Source organism: Eptesicus fuscus, chromosome 15 (assembly GCF_027574615.1).
Source record: "Eptesicus fuscus isolate TK198812 chromosome 15, DD_ASM_mEF_20220401, whole genome shotgun sequence".
NCBI lineage: Eukaryota > Metazoa > Chordata > Mammalia > Chiroptera > Vespertilionidae > Eptesicus > Eptesicus fuscus.
In genome coordinates, this window is record NC_072487.1 from 62,949,902 (window position 1) to 62,966,494 (window position 16,593).

At 43.9% G+C, this 16,593-nt stretch overlaps 1 pseudogene; it reads right to left on the reverse strand.

Annotated features, from left to right (window-relative positions):
• Positions 1-3,345: 3,345 nt before the first annotated feature.
• Positions 3,346-14,777, reverse strand: LOC103304550 (olfactory receptor 1J4-like; annotated as a pseudogene).
• Positions 14,778-16,593: the final 1,816 nt, after the last annotated feature.

The following is a 16,593-nucleotide window of genomic DNA, read 5'->3' on the forward strand; positions in this document are numbered from 1 at the left end:
AATGAAGTAAGAACATACGTTGGGGTAAAGACAGTTTATTCAGTAAATGGTGTTGGAAAAATAGGACAGATATGTTAAAAAATGAAATTAAAACACCCACTTACACAATACACAAGAATAAATACAAAATGGATTAAAGACTTAAATGTAAGACTCAAAACCATAAAAATTTTAGAAGAAAACATAGGCAGTAAAGTCTCAGAGATTCCTTGTAGTACTATATTTTCTGATATACATCACAAGGGAGGGGAAAAATAAATAATGCGATTATATCCAATAAAAGGTTTTTGCACAGCAAAGGAAACCATCAGCAAAATGAAAAGACAATACACTGAATGAGCGAACATATTCACCAGTGATATATTGATAAGGGGTTAATACCCAAATGTCTAAAGAATTAATGTAACTCAACACCAAAAAACACTAAAAATCCAATTAAAATATGGAATAAGGATGTGCTTAGATACTCTACAAAGAGAACATCTAGATGACTTATAGAAATATGAAACGATGCTAAATGTCACTAATCACCAGAGAAATGCAAATTAAAACCATAATAAAAACCAAATTAAAACCACACCTACCAGAATGGCTACCATCAATGAATCAACAAAGAAATGCTGGGAAGGATGTGGAGCAAAGGAACCCTCATGCACTGTTAGTGGGAATGCAGACTGGTGCAACCACTGTGGAAAACAGTATAGAGTTTCTTCAAAAAATTAAAAATGGAATCTCCTTTTGACCCAGTGATTCACTTCTGGGAATATATCCAAAGAATCCTGAAACACTGATTTGAAATAATATATGCACTCCAATGTACATTGAAGCATTATTTACAATAGCCAAAATTTGGAAGTATCCTAAGTGCCCAGCAGTAGACGAGTGGATAAAAATGCTGTGGTACAAATTGTTCTCTGAGTTGCTTGTTCCAGTAAAAAAGAAAACCTAATGGACACTGACAATAGTATGGTGATTGCTAGGGGGCAGTCTGCCTTGGGGAAAATGGAAGAGTATATAAGAGTGATAACTGGTCATGGAAGGAGACTTGTGTTGGTGAACACACAATAGAGTGTACAGATGATGTGTTGTGAAATTGTGCATCTGAAACCAGTATAATTTTGTTAACCAGTGTCACCCCAATAAATTCAATGGAAAGGGAAAGGAAGCCATGGCACATTTATACAAAGGAATACTACTTGGACATAAAAAATGAGAAAATCTTGCCTTTTGCAAACAGCATGGATGGAATTTGTGATTATTATGCAAAGCGAAATAAGCCAGTTATAGAAAGACAAATATCATATAATTTTCCATATGTGTTGACTTCGATGAACAGAATACAAGTACACTCATAGATACAGAAAACAGACTGACAGCTGTTAGAGGGGAAGGGTGTTTGAGGGCTGGGTGAAAAAGTTGAAGGGATTAAGTAAAAAAATCCCACAATTCATAGACATAGACAACAGTATGGTTATTACCAGAAGAAAGGGGTGGGGGGAGTAGAAAAAGGTGATGAGAAGATAAATGGTGATGGAAGGAGAACTGAATTTGGGTGGTGAACACACAGTTCTATCTAATAAAAGAGTAATATGCAAATTGACTATCACTCCAACATACAAGATGGCCGCCGCTTGTGGTCAAAGATGGCTGCACCCATGTGGACACAAGATGGCCTCTACAAGATGGCTGGCAGGGGAGGGAAGTTGTGGGCAATCAGGCCAGCAGTAGGCGGGGGGCAGTTAGAAGGAACCAGGCCTGCATGGGAGGGCACTTGGCAGGGACCCAGGCCTTCAAGGGAGGGTAGTTGGGAGGGACCAGGCCTACAGGGGAGGGGAATTAGGGGTGACCTGGCCAGCATAGGAGGGCAGTTGAGGGCAACCAAGCCTGCAGGGGAGGGCAGTTGTGGGCAACCAGGTCGGCAGGAGAGGGCAAATAGGGGTGATCGTGCCAGTAGAGGAGGGCAGTTGCGGGGGACCCAGGCCTGAAGGGGAGGGCAGTTGGGAGGGACCAGGCCTGCAATGGATGGCAGTTAGGGGTGACCTGGGGCGGGAACAGAGGGCAGTTGGGGGCAACCAGGCTGGCAGAGGAGGGTTGGGGTGTACAAGGCCTGCAGGGGAGGGCCATTGGGGGTGACCAGGTCGGCAGGGGAGGATTGGGATGGACTAGGCCTGAACAGATGGGCAATTGGGGGGGACCAAACCTGCAGGGGAGTGCAGTTAGGGGAGACCAGGCCTTAAGGGGAGGGCAGTTGGGGTACCAGGCCTGTAGGGGAAGGCAGTTTGGGCAACCAGGCCATCAGGGGAGGACAATTAGGGGCAACCAGGCTGGCAAGGGAGGGCAATTAGGGGTGACCAGGCCTGCAGGGGAGGGCAATTAGTGGCAATAAGGCTGGCAGGGGAGCAGTTAGGCATTGATCAGGCTGGCAGGGGAGTGGTTAGGGGGTGATCGGGCTGGCATGCAGAAGCTGTTAGGGGCAATCAGGCATGCAGGCAGGCAAGCAGTTGGGAGCCAGCAGTCCTGGATTGTGAGAGGGGTCCCAGATTGGAGAGGGTAGAGGCTGGGCTGAGGGACACATACATTCTCAGTCCCCGCTCCCCCCTCCCCCCTCCCCCATGCACGAATTTCATGCACCGGGCCTCTAGTCTATATAATAAAAGACTAAGTGACCCTTACAGTGGAATGACCAGAATGACCAGTCACTAAGATGTGCATTGACCACCAGGGGGCAGATGTTCAACACAGAGCTGCCCCCTGGTTGTTAGTGCACTTCCACAGGGGGAGTGCCACTCAGCCAGAAGCTCACAGGTGGAGAGCACAGCGGCGGTGGTGGGAGCCGCTCTCGCCTCCACCGCAGCACTAAGGAGCAGCGAGCCAAGCTGTAAGGAGCAGTGAGTAGGTGGGCAGCAAGGAGTGAGCGGTCCCGGAATCAGAGAGGGATGTCCAACTGCTGGCTTAGGCCCGCACCCCCTGGGGTGCACGACTAAGCCATTAGTCAAACATTCCCCGAGGGCTCCTGGGCTGCCAGAGGGATGTCTGACTGACAGCTTAGGACCATTCCCCCATGGAGCAGGTCTAAGCCAGCAGGTGAGCATCCCCCGAGGAGTCCCGGACTGCGAGAGGGTGCAGGCCAGGCTGAGGGACCCCCACCCTAGTTCACGAGTTTTTGTGCACCAGGCCTCTAGTATTTCATAAGAGACGATGGATAAGTACAAAATAATAATGAATTATTAACAATCCAATTAGCAAATATGACCTAGTTGACATATTAACAACACTTGTACATGACAACAGAATGTATATTTTATTAATGTTTCATGGAGATGACAAGCATAAATAATTTTAGTTCTATCTCCCTGTGCTCCTGACTGCAACAAGAGAATCTAGTGATTGCCACTTTAAAAAGCTAATTCTATTTATACACATCTCCAGGGCCTGTTTTATATCTCTGCTCCTCAGGCTGTAAATGAAGGGGTTCAGCATGGGGGTAACTACTGTATACATGACCGAAACAATTATGTCCTTGGAACCCCATGATGAGGAAAAAAAGTAAACACCAGCAAGTGTCCCATAGTATAAAGACACCACAGAGAGATGGGAGCCACAGGTAGAAAAGGCTTTAGAGAGTCTCTTAGTGGAGGGCGCCCTCAGGATGATAGTTCCTATTCGGATGTATGAGCCCAAAACAATGCTCAATGGCGGGAAGTAAAGCATTCCTCCTTCGGTGAAGATGACCAGATTATTGAGGGAGATGTCTGAGCAGCTCAGCTTCAGAAGCACAGTGAGGTCACAGAAGAAGTGGGTGATGGTATTGTCAGCACAGAAGGACAGTCGGACCAAGAGGAGGGTATGAGTAAGAGCATGGACAAAGGCAACCATCCAGGAGCCAGCCACCAGCAACGTGCACAGTGCCAGACTCATGATTGTGGAATAGTGCAGAGGGTGACAGATGGCCACGTACCTGTCATATGCCATCACAGCCAGAAGAAAATTGTCAAGAGAACCAAAAAGTATGAAAGAATACAACTGAGAAATGCATCCCCCATAGGAGATGGATTGTTGCCGAGTCTGCATGTTCATGAGCATCTTAGGGACAGTGACAGAGGAAAGAGAAATGTCAGAGAAGGCCAAGTGGCTGAGGAAGAAGTACATGGGCGTGTGCAGGCGAGAGTCCAGCCTGATGAGCAGGATGATGAGCAGGTTGCCCAGCACCGTGGTCAGGTACATGCCCAGGAACAGGGTGAAGAACACGCCCTGCTGCCCTGGCGGGATGGGGAGCCCCAGGAGGAGGAACTGGGACACGCTGCTCTGGTTCTCAGGCCTCATGCTGCTCTTCTGTCTGTTGGGGATGAAGAAAGTGTGGAATCTCAGGAGCCTGGATAGGATGGCCAGGACCATCACATCTTATACTGTTACTAGAGGCCCGGTGCACGAAATTCGTGCACGGAGGGGGTTGTCCCTCAGCCCAGCCTGTACCCTCTCCAATCTGGGACCCCTCGAGGGATGTCCGACTGCCCGTTTAGGCCCGATCCCAGTCCCGATCACAATTCAGGACTGCTGGCTCCCAACTGCTTGCCTGCCTGCCTTCCTGATTGCCCCTAAACGCTTCTGCCTGCCAGCCTGATCACCCCCTAACCACTCTGCTGCCAGCCTGTTTGCCCCCAACTTCCCTCCTCTGCCGGCCTGGTCACCCCTAACTGCCCTCTCCTGCAGGGTTGATCACCTCCAACTGCCCTCCCTTGCAAGCCTGGTCCTTCTCAACTGCCCTCCCTTGCAGGCCGGGTGTCTCCCAACTGCTTTCTCCTGCTGGCCATCTTGTGGTGGCCATCTTGTGTCTACATGGGGGCAGGATCTTTGACCACATGGGGGCAGCTATATTGTGTGTTGCAGTGATGATCAATCTGCATAGTACTCTTTTATTAGATAGGATAGAGGCCTGGTACAGGGATGGGGGCCAGCTGGTTTGCCCTGAAGGGTGTCCCTGATCAGGGTGGGGTTCCCTTGGGGCGGGGGCGGCCTGAGCGAGGGGCCTGTGGTGGTTTTCAGGCAGGTCATGCACCCTGGCAACGCAAGCAGAGGCCCTGGTATCTGGAATTTATTTTCCTTCTACAATTGAAACTTTGTAGCCTGGAGCAGAGCCAAGCCTGGGGCTCCCTCCGAGGCCGGCCGGCAGCCATTTGTATTGGGGTTATAATTGAAACTTTGTTGCCTTAAGCGGGTGGGCCCGGCCAGGGTGTGTGGAAAGCTTTGCTTCCCCTGTTGCCGGCGGCAACCCTGACCTGCTCTCTAAAGCTCCATTCTGCCGCCATTTGTTTGAATTTGTTTACCTTCTATAATTGAAACTTTGTAGCTTGAGTGGAGGCTTAGGCCTGCAACGGCTGGCAGAAAGCTTGGCTTCCTCTGTTACCTAGGAAACCTTGCTCTCTGTGGCTGTAGCCATCTTGGTTTGGGTTAATTTGCATACTCGCTCTGATTGGATAGTGGGCGTGGCTTGTGGGTGTGGCTTGTGGGTGTGTCGGAGGTATGGTCAATTTGCATATTTGTCTATTATAAAATAGGATTCTCTAGGAATATCACCTTAAAATACTTACATAATAATTCCACCTGTGGGTGTATACATCTTCCCTCTATTGCAGTCTGGTTCCAGGAATACATTGATCCCCCATGTTGTAGTTAACAAGACATCAGCATGCAGAAGCTGGAGGGGGTTTGCTGTTTTAATCAACCATTACTTTTAACATCAATTCTGTGTTGGGACCTCTTCTGAGGACTGAAATACAGCAGTAAACAAAAAAGCAAGGTGCCCACTCCTATGAGATTAGATCTTGATGAGCATGGAGGCATCATTTCTACACCAGGCCAGAGCCAAACCATAGTAATTCCCTGTGGAAGAAACAGAAGATGAGCCCCTGCAAAGTGGTGTCAGTTGTTTCTGCCTGAAAGTAACGTGAGACTCCAATTTTGGGTGGGAGTTTAGAATGTAATCACACTCCTCCTGTGAACCTGCTGGGTCCCATTAACCCACAGCTAATGTGAATCCAAGGACAGTCTAGAAATGGGTGGCCATTAAAAACCACTTGATGCCAGAATAGATCCAAAAGAGAATAGTACACAAACTATATTTCATAATCATGCTGAGCTTTTTGTTGAACATTTGGGAACTTGGCTAGAGACCTCACCTTATCTTTCCTAATTAAATCCACTCAGCAATCTTACATTCTCTGATTTAAAATATATATATATGTATATATATTTATTGATTTCATGGAAGTAGGGAGAGGGAGGGAGATGGAAACATCAATGATGATAATCATTGATCATCTGCCTCCTCCATACGCTCCACCTCCCCTTACTGGGGATCAAGCCCATAAGTCAGGCTTGTGCCCTCACAGGGAATTAAACTGTTACCTCATGGTTCATAGGTCAGTGCTCAACCGCTGAACCAAGGCAGCTGGGCACATTCCCAGATTTTATAACCTCTTTACAGCTGTACTAAGAATTTGTTTTCTTTTACCTATTTTAGCTTTTAAGAAATAGAAATATAAATGACACAAATTCTGTAATCACACTATACATTAGGGGACAGAAGGGCACATATATACTTGTCTGTATATCTGAATCTGAATATATGTGATATGTAATGTTTATAAATGGATATATATGTATTATCATTTTCTCTTTATTAAATATTTACAGGTATTAGCTAATTCTTCAGGTTCCATCTAATATATCTTTGTGATCAGTAACCATTACACATGGAAACTTCCCTTTTCTTGCTTAAGGGAGTCAAGAACAACGTATTATTTTAGAGCTGTGAGGACCAAAAGTTGTCCAAAATTCTTGGTCCTCTTCCAAGGTAATTTCTTTTCTTCATATTTATATTCTTTCCAACTGATAATAAATTTTCAAGTACATTAACTTTATTTATACAATAAATATTTACTGAGAATCTCTGTAAGATTCACAGAAACAAGGAAACTGAAGCCAAAAATTTATGTAAGTTTCCCTAGCTGGTTTGGCTCAGTGGTAGAGCATTGGCCTGCATACTGAAGGGTCCCTGATTCAATTCTGGTCAAGGCCAGGTACCCTGGTTGCAGGCTCCTTCCCGGTCTGAGCCCTAATCAGGTTGCATGCAAGAGGCAATCAATTGATATGTTTCTCTCATATTGCTATTTCTCTCTATCTTTCTCTCTCTCTTTCACTCTCCCTAAAATCAAAGGAAAAAATATCCTCCAGTGAGGATTAAAAAAAATTTATGTAACTTTCCCAAGGTCTCACTGCTATATGGTGGTGATTCTGCCCTTTAACTTCACACAGCATGATACCTAGAGTTTATTTTGCTTTGATGTTTAATAAAGTAAAGAAGAGGTTGTAAAATTCTGATCAGTCAATTGGGTACATGGAAATGAGAACAGATTTGTTTTATAGAATCAAGGAGAGACCTGTCTGATTTTGCTCAGTGGATAGAGCGTTGTCCTGGGGACTGAAGGGTCCCAGGTTCGATTCTGGTCAAAGGCACATGCTTGGATTGTGGGCTTGATCCCCAGTCGGGGACATGCAGGAGGAAGCTGATTCTTATCATTGATGTTTCAATCTCTCTCTCCCTCTCTCTCTCTGAAATCAATAAAAATATATTTTTTTAAAAAGAAGCAAGGAGAAACTTTGAGTGTGGTTATCTCAGCTAATGGTGCCCCAGAAGGAGGACACTTAAGAAAATTCTTGAGGTCCTGAATGCAGATCACATACAGAGATGCACACACACACACACACACACACACACACACACACACACCTGATTTGAGGATTCCAGTCACCAATGCCCATATCCCCATCCTAAGGGAAATATAGCCTATCTGTGGTTCAGCACACGAACACTCATATACATAAAAGTCATAAGTAACATACTAAGTAACATATGCACAACACTCAACGATGTTCCATTCACCCACAAACACACTAACACATCTGACTCATGACAACCTGGTAAAGACTCAACTCACCATATATACATAACTCAAACACTACACACACGCACCAAAAACAACAAGACCACAACAATTCAAAAATCTCACAAGAAACACACACCAATGACACATATGCTCACCTAGCCACACTCACTACAGCAAGCAGCATACATGCTCCTATTAATCAAAGACATATTTCCCCTCTTCTGACCATCCCTTTACTGGGGGAGGGCAGTCAGCATGGAACAGTTAAGCCTGTTTAATCACAGGCCCATCATTAAAATACCCCAATACCCCATGCACGGGGTCACACACACACGGTCACATACACAGAGAAAACCCAACAGCACACCTTCATGCACTAAACATGAGTGTCTCACCCACAGACAGCAGCCCACATTGCTGAGCAGAGGTGTGAGCCCTCTCTGACCTGACCTGACCTTGGTTCCTGGTGAGGTGGGCATCTTCCTGTCCAGCAGCAGAGACAATAGTATGATCAGAGATATGAATCAGGAGTCCCTAATCACACGCCTGGAGGTGATAACTTGTACTACCTGTGCTAAAACGGGACTATGGTTCACATACATAGCGCACACATACACACACACACACAACTATTAAATAGCACGTACACAAGCATACACAATACATGCACCCTCACAGTCATGGACACAGAGTCTCACACATGAACCCACTAGCACACAGGCAGATCCATAGCCAAGTGCAGATTTCCAGCTCCTCTCACCTGGGCTCATCATTGGTGAGTTCAGACACCTTCTGCTCCAGACTGTTGCCCAGTTCATCAGGTTTTCTTCTGGAGACTTTACATCCAGACACACAGAAAAAATATATGGAGACTTGGCACTTCTACAGACTTTTTCCCCCCTTAACCAGCTCTAGGGAAATGAATCCAATGATAACACTTAATTATTAATGAGAGACTGCAACCAAGTCCAAGTCCACAAGTTTCTGGCTAATTTCTGACTGCCCGTTGGGGAGTTGTGGGTCCAAGAGCCAGAGGGACTGGAGTCCTAGGGGACAGTGTCACTGATTCCAGTGATGCCCTGACGCCTTTCTTCCAGACAAAGGATTTTTCAACTTAATATTTTAAATGATTTTAAACATAGAGAAAAATTGTAAAATGCCATATAAGGTTGGAAAAAAGTAAGTTTCCAGTTGTGAGTACGCAAAACACAGAGTTTATTCACATACTAGAGGCCCGATGCACAAAGATTCGTGCAAGAAAAGGCCTTCCTTCCCCTGGCTGAAGGCACCGGCTTCCCTCCGGCACCCAGGACCTGGGCTGCTTTGCTCCAGCTGCTGCCAGGCACCCGGGTCCCGGGCTGCTTCAGTCTGGCTGCTGGTGTCACAAACCAGGACCCGGGCTGCTGTGCTCCTGCCACTGCCAGGCATCTGGGACGGGGCCTTCTTCTCTCTGGCTGCTGCCGCCACCCACCAGGGGCGTGCTCTGAGCTACGCCGTGGTCGCTCTGAGCACACTCCTACCCCTGGTGTATGTCTGCTCAAAAACACTTGTCTACACACATGCAAATCTTAAGTAACACACTAAGTGAGACATGCAGGGGGAGGCCACTTGGAGCATGCCCCCACCCCTGGTGTGTGTCCGCTGGAGCTGGGGGTGGCAAGCAGTCCCCTCCCGCCCATCTGTGTGCACAGCTCCTCCTGAGTGGTCATGATGCAGCCTCCTCCTGAGCCAGTTGTGCCGCCCAGCTAATTTGCATATTACCTGTTTATATATGTAGAGATTGTTATTTATTATTATTGTATTATTTTTCATGGTAGCATACACACAGAGAAAAACAAACACATTTCTCCATCTCTCTAAACATACTTTTGCCCTAACCAATAATTGGCTAATGTAGTGTCTGCCAGGTTATCTACTGGAAAGTTACTATTTTTTTAAGTTACTATTCTAACCTTGTAATTAATAGATATCATTTTGGTAGATACTTTGATACTACACAAACATAACATTTCCTTTACTAAAATTTCAACTTATTATATTTGACATCCATTGGTGATTCTTATATTAGAAAATTATTGCAAATGTTGTTGTCAAATTGTGATATTATAATTCCACTGGAGGCCCATGCATGAAATGCGTGCACTGGTAGGGTCCCTAGCGGCTGCTAGCTGGCAGCCTAGTACTCCCTCCTTTCCCCCAAATGCTTGCTGCCGCTGCTGGCCAGGGTTTCCCTTCCTTCCCCTGACTGGCCCCACCCCCTGGTTGAACTCTTGGACAAACATTCGGTCTAGGAGACAATTTGCATACTATGCTTTTATTATATAGGATTATTTCTTCCAGATTTATTATTTGTACTCTCTTATAAGAAGAAAATTACTCTTTTCCCACACTCATTAGTTTTTTATTTATTTACTAGAAGCCTGATGCATGAAATTTGTGCAAGAGTAGGCCTTCTTTACCCTGGCTGCTGGCACTGGCTTCCCTCTGGCACCCAGGATCAGGGCCCCGGGCAATCGGACATCCTTAGTGCTGCCAGCTGCAGAGGAGGCAGGAGAGGCTCCCGCCACCACCGATGCTCTCACAGCCATCAGCCAGGCTTGTGGCTAAGTTGAGCTCCCCCTGTGGAAGCACACTGTCCACCAGGGGGCAGCTCCTGCATTGAGCGTCTGACCCCTGGTGGTTATTGCACATCATAGCTACTGGTTGTTCTGCTGTTAGGGTTAATTTGCATATTACCCTTTTATTATGTAGGATGTTATTATGGACTCATAGATTCTTATTCTCTAAGTTATAATTATTTATCATTTATTATTCATTTTGAAACTTTATTTGTGCTTATTGCCTACAAGTATTCTAAATGATCTCAGAGAAGCCAACTGGGAAATATATATAAAAGAAACTAGAAACTGAGAAGCTAAAGGAATGTTTAACCACAAGGGGATGGGTCAGGAGTGAGACAGAAAGAATGGGAGATGGAAACAGCATAGATGTTGATATATGACCTATAACTTTCAATCTATTTATACATTTTAAAGCCCATGATTTCTAATTGATATCTCCAATTCTAGTTTGACACCAGAGAGTTCTTTTCAGCCTCTCCTTTTCCATGTACATAGCTCCCTAGAGAGAGAGGGACTCCCTTTTCCTTAGTGTTTACTTATTTGCTGAGTCTTTGGATACATGGTGAGTTGTTTCAGAATCTTGACTCACAACACTTTCAATGACACACTAAGTACAGCTTAAAACTTTGTTGGCAGGTTTGTTTTTTTACTGTGAGAGTATGTAGTCAAAATTCTGGGTTCAGGAATTACTTAGGGTACTTATTTTATTTTCCTCTTTGGTGTAATTACCGAGTATTATAGGATTATAATTAGGTTCACTTATATTACTTTATTCATTTTGCTTTATTCACCAACTCTTCTATTTATTGTTAGTGGCAAAAGACAACATAGTCAAAACGACATAAATAATTCTTACCCTCCTTTCCGACAGCTATCAGTCTGCTCTAGATTGCAATGCCATTTATTGACATCGTTTAATAAAACCATACAGATGTCAAGTGTACAGCCAAATAAAACATCTGCATACCGCATTGTGCACTTACCACCCATAGTTATCTCTTTTTCCCTCTCCTTTGATCCTCCCTTTGTTCACTTCCACCTCCCCCAAACCGCTTTTCCTCTGGCACTCACCATACTGTTTTCCATGTCTATATGTGATATATATTTTTTCTTGCTTTATTCCTTCACCATTTTTTCACCCAGCCCTCCTTAACACCTCCCCGTGACAGCTGTCAGTCTACTCTATGTATCTATGCTTCTGTTTCTATTTTGTTTTTTCATTATTGACCATTAGAATACACAAATAGTGAGATCATATGGTATTTGTCGCTGTATAGCTTTTTTTACTTAGCATAATAATTTCCAGGTCCATCCATGCTGTCTCAAAAGATTTTCCTTTTTCCAGCCAAGTAGTAGTCCATTGTGTGAATGTACCATGGGTTTTGTTTTTTTTTATTCACTCATCTACTGATGGGCACTTGGGATGTTTCCAGATCTTAACTACTTCCTGTGTTTCTTTATGTTTAAATGGGCATATATATGAATATTTTACATCCCCTTAATTTTTACATGACATGTAGCATGCTATAAATGCCCTTTTGCGCATTGCTTTTTAAAATGTAACAATATAACCTATTTCTCCATATTGATTCATAAATATCTCTGTTCTTATATTTCTCCCTGTTGCAAAATACTATATTGCATTGATGTCCTATAGAGGTTTTATTACTGGTTCTAGTATGAGATATTGGTGTTGAGTGTCCTAAATGCCACTCAATTGTATACCTCCAATGGCTAACATGATAAATTTTATGTTTTGTATATTAAACTATAATTAAAAATTAAATAGTAGGTAAGAGGTAATCTCTATAACTGGTATAGCACATAAAAGAATTACAACAACAACCACAACAACATAATAATAATAATAATATATGATCAATATGTAAATAAAGGGGAATAGAATAAAAATATATATTTGATTAATCAAAAGGGAGGAAGGTAAGAGACAATAAATGTGAAACAGGTGTATCAAGTAAAAATCAGTAATATGCAAAATATATATTTAGATATATTATGATTATATTAGACTAGAGGCCCAGTGCATGAAATTCACTGGGATCCCTTGGGGAATGTCCACATGCCAACTTAGGCCGGATCTCCCCAGGTAGGCCCGATTGCCCCCGGGATTGGGCCTAAGCCAGAAGTCAGACATCTCTCTCGCAGTACAGGCTCTCGCAGTCTGGGACCCCTCGCTCCTTACTGCCCGCCTGCAGTGGAGGCTGGAGAGGCCCTTGCCACTGCCAAGGCTCTCGCCACCCATGAGCCCGGCTTCTGGCTGAGCAGTGCTAGCCACGTGGGAGTGCACTGACCACCAGAGGGCAGCTCCTGTGTTGAGCATCAGGCCCCTGGTCATAGCAACCATTTATTCTGCTGGTTGTTCCACCATTTGATCAATTTGCATACTAGGGTATTATTATATAGGATTTTAATAGATAAAATTCTCCACAAATATAATTGTTGCTTTACATAAAAAGAACAAATCCAACTTTACACTGTTAGTGATGGACACGTCACAGATGTAAAGGCATAGCAAACCTTAAAGTGATGGAAATAATACCATGTAAACACTAACCACGAGTAAGGGGCATCTTCACTATCGCTGCTGTACTAGTTTCTATATCTGTATCTTTATCTATACCTGTATCTATATCTATATCTATATCTATATCTATATCTATATCTATATCTATATCTATATCTATATCTATCTCTATAGATTTAGTTATAATATATCTGTACTAATATCAGAAGTAGATGAGGTGTTAAGGTAGGATCCATTGCTAGATGTGTGCTATGAACTTCATTTAAAAAATGCATTTATAAAGTCTTGCTTTGTAGCACATGATAATTTTCATGCTGTAATTATTCTTATCATGGCTGATTGACATCTACCAACATAATGTCATTGAATGTGAGTTGGAAGAGATGTTCACAATCAGCTTGAAGCCAGTGTGAGACAGAAAATAATAATCAGTTTAAAAAAAAGTTCATCAGGAATGGATCATGATGGTAAATCAGTAAGTCCTCAATAACATAGTCTATAAATACAAACTCACAGTTATAATTTTGTAAGATATTTTACAAACATTTTGCATAGGTCTTATAAGAGATTATGAACAAGGGATTAAAGAATTACTAACAACCCAAGTAGCAAATTTGACCAAGTTGAATATTAACAGCACTTGTACATAACAAGAGAATGCATATTCTAAGACTATATGGAGATGTTGACCGTACAATAATTATAGAAGATCTGTCTCACTGTGCTCCTGACTGCAACAAGAGGATTTAGTGATTACCAGTTCAAGAACTTAACCCTATTGGCACACATCTCTAAAGCCTGTTTTATATCTCTGTTCCTCAGGCTATAGATGAAGGGGTTCAGCATGGGGGTAACTACCGTATACATGACCGAAGCAATTATGTCTTTAGAACCCCATGATGAGGAGAAAAAGCAAACACTTGCAGCTGTCCCGTAGTATAAAAACACCACAGAGAGATGGGAGCCACAGGTAGAAAAGGCTTTAGAGAGTCTCTTAGTGAAGGGCACCCTCAGGATGATGGTCCCTATACAGATATATGAGCCTAAAATAACACACAAAAGCAGGAAGTAAAGCATTCCTCCCTCAGTGAATAGGACCAGCTCATTGAGGGAGATGTCTGAGCAGCTCAGCTTCAGCAGCACAGTGAGCTCACAGAAGAAGTGGGTGATGGTATTGTGGGCACCGAAGGACAGTTGGACCAAGGGGAGGATATGAAAAAGTGCATGGACACAGGCAACCATATAAGACCCAGCCGCCAGCAACATGCATAGCCCATTCCTCATGATGGTGGTATAACGCAGAGGGTGACAGATGTCCACGTAGCTGTCATATGCCATCCCTGCCAGAAGGAAATTGTTAACATTAGCAAAAAGTATGAAAAAATACAACTGAGAAATGCACCCCACATAGGGGATGGATTGGTGTCTAATCTAAATGTCCCTGAGCATCTTAGGGAGAATGATAGATGAGAGAGAAATGTCAGAGAAGGCCAAGTGGCTGAGGAAGAAGTACATGGGCGTGTGCAGGCGAGAGTCCAGCCTGATGAGCAGGATGATGAGCAGGTTGCCCAGCACCGTGGTCAGGTACATGCTCAGGAACAGGGTGAAGAACACGCCCTGCTGCCCTGGCGGGATGGGGAGTCCCAGGAGGAGGAACTGGGGCATGTGTTCTGGTTCTCAAGCCTCAAGCTGCTCTTCTGTCTGTTGGGGATGAAGAAGGTGTGGGAATCTCATACCGTCACATCTCATACCGTCATTTTCTGGGAAAACCATTCATTCCGGGGTGGGCTGCTCCTTGGACAGGTGCAGGGTGAGGGCTGCGCGCAGCTGCTGCTTCTCAGATGGGGGCTAGTTGCGAGGGGCTGCTGCTCTTCAATCATGGATGGGCTGCTGTTGCGGCTGCTGCTCCTCAGATGGGGCAGGCTGCTCACATCGTTGCTGCTCCTCGGACCTGGGAGTGGCCCACTTATACAGATGCTGCTCCTTGGACAGGGGCAGGCCACGTGAGGCTGCTGCTCCTAGGCCTGAGGTGGTCTGCTGGCAGGGCTGCTGATCCTTGGACAGGAGCGGGCTGCTCACATGTCTGCTGCTCGGGTGGTTGCAGTGCCCTGGGCTACAGCATTGGGCCTGTCAGAGGCACAGGTCTTCAGAACTCACAGGAACCTGCACCCAGGGTGGCTGGAGACTCATGGACTGTGGGACCACAGCCAAGGTAGCAGGTCCCAGGCAGGAGTGGCTGCCTATTTATTTTTATGGTTTTGAGTTTTGAGTCATGTGATACTTACCTTTCTCTGACTGGCTTATCTCTCTTAGCATAATACTCTCTAGGTCCATCCATGCTGTTGCAAATGGTAAGAGTGTTTTTCTTTTTTACAGCTATGTAGTATTCCATTGTGTAGATGTACCACAGTTTTTTAATCCACTCATCTGCTGATGGGCACTTAAATTGGTTCCAAATCTTAGGTATATGAGGGTATATTGGTAAATGGGGTAAAGCAATGTGCAAAAGTACACTCATAGCATGCTACTTTATACGTAAAAAATGAAGGGGAAATAAAATATACATGTGTCTTCCTATTTGAGCAAAAAGAAACACAGGCAGAATTAATCAGAAACTAATAAGATTTTTTCATCTATAAGAGGTGGGGCAGAAAAGATAGGAGATGAATAGAATTATTTGTATTGTTTGACCATGTTGTCTTTTGTCACTAAAAAATCCAATTAAAAAATGGAAAAAGGATCTGCAAAGAGAACATGTAGATGACTTATAGAAATATGAAAAGGTGCTAAATGTCAATAATCATCAGAAAAATGCAAATGAAAACCATAATGAGATATCACCTCATACCTACCAGAATGGCTATCATCAATTAATCAACAAAGAAATGCTGGCAAGGACATAGAGAAAAGGAATCCTTGTGCACTGTTAGTGGGAATGCAGATTGGTGCAGCCACTGTGAAAAACAGTATGGAGTTTCTTAAAAAAATTAAAAATGGAGTGGATAAAAATGCTGTGCTGCAAATATTTCTCTGAGTTTCTTATTTCAGCAAAAAAGAAAACCTAGTGGACACTGACAATAGTATGGTGATTGCAAGGGGGCAGGCTCCGTGGGGGAAAATTGTAGAGGATATGGAAGGAGACTTGTGTTGGTGAAAACACAATAGAGTGTACAGATGATGTGTTGTGGAATTGTGCATCTGAGACTAGTATAATTTTGTTAACCAGTGTCACCCCAATAAATTCAATGGAAAGAGAAAGGAAGCCATGGCACATTTATACAAAGGAATACTACTTGGCCATATAAAATGAGAAAATCTTGCCTTTTGCAAACAGCATGGATGAAATTTGTGATTATTATGCAAAGCAAAATAAGCCAGTTATAGAAAGACAAAAATCACATTATTTCACATATATGCTGACTTTAATGAACAGAATACAAGCACACTCATAGATACAGAAAACATTCTGACAGCTGTTAGA